The sequence below is a fragment of the Cucurbita moschata genome, unplaced genomic scaffold (genome assembly GCF_002738365.1).
Source record: "Cucurbita moschata cultivar Rifu unplaced genomic scaffold, Cmos_1.0 Cmo_Scf00005, whole genome shotgun sequence".
Taxonomy (NCBI): domain Eukaryota; kingdom Viridiplantae; phylum Streptophyta; class Magnoliopsida; order Cucurbitales; family Cucurbitaceae; genus Cucurbita; species Cucurbita moschata.
In genome coordinates, this window is record NW_019268521.1 from 6,513,144 (window position 1) to 6,514,145 (window position 1,002).

Below are 1,002 nucleotides of genomic sequence, written 5' to 3' on the forward strand. Positions count from 1 at the left end.
GCCCCCCCCCCCCCCCCCCCCCCTAAAAAAAAAAAAAAACAGATTCAAATACCCACTTTACTATTATTTTATTTCTCCACAATTCAGAAATGGGTTGGATGAGTTTTTTTTTTTTAGATTTGAATTATTTTTTCCTACATTATTCTAATGTTCTAAAAATTCAAACCTAAAGTTTGAGAGGTAGAATACTTCAAAATCTTAGGTCTATATAGAATGTGAAATTAATAAATTTGTTTTGGGATAATAAATTCAGCTATTAAATGTGGGTTGGACTTGTAATTATAAACTATATAAATATACAACTCGGAAGCCCGTGTGGATCTTGAAAGGGTTTTTGTTTAATTATTTAATTTTTATGGGCTTTTGTGAAGACATTTAATTTGGTAGGGGAAGCATAGAAGACTGATATAATGAAGACTGATTTGAATGAATTATGATGTGGGTGTGACATCTTTTAATTTGAGGTTTTGACTACGCCTTCTCTTTCTAATAAATTCTACTCTTCATTAATACCCTAGTAGTAAATCTTGTTGAAGATTATTAAGAGAAGTACATTAGGTACGACATTTTTTTAGGAAACTAAAAGCAAACTATGAGAGCTTATGTCTAAGGTGGACAATATCATTCTATTTAGAGAGTCATGGCTTCTGACAAATCTAGTTGCTTACTGACTTACTCCTTCTTTATGAGGTGTCGTGATTGGTTTGAATCGAAGAAGACTTCTAAAGATCGGATCTTTTAAGCAAATGGTTTTAGAGATGAAAAAGAGGATTATGCAAACATGTAGGAAGTGAAAAGATTGAAAGCAGAAACATGAAAAAGATGATGGCATTGGAATTAAAATAAAAGGATGGGTCTCCAATTTTCAAGGATTTGTTAATGGTGTATTTGACAAAAAAGTTGGAAAAAGAGATGCATGGAAAATGATTCAGCATCAAAGCGGCACAGAGTTTGAAGAAGCAGAGGAATGAGAGCATATGAAGACTCTGAATAAAACCAAAG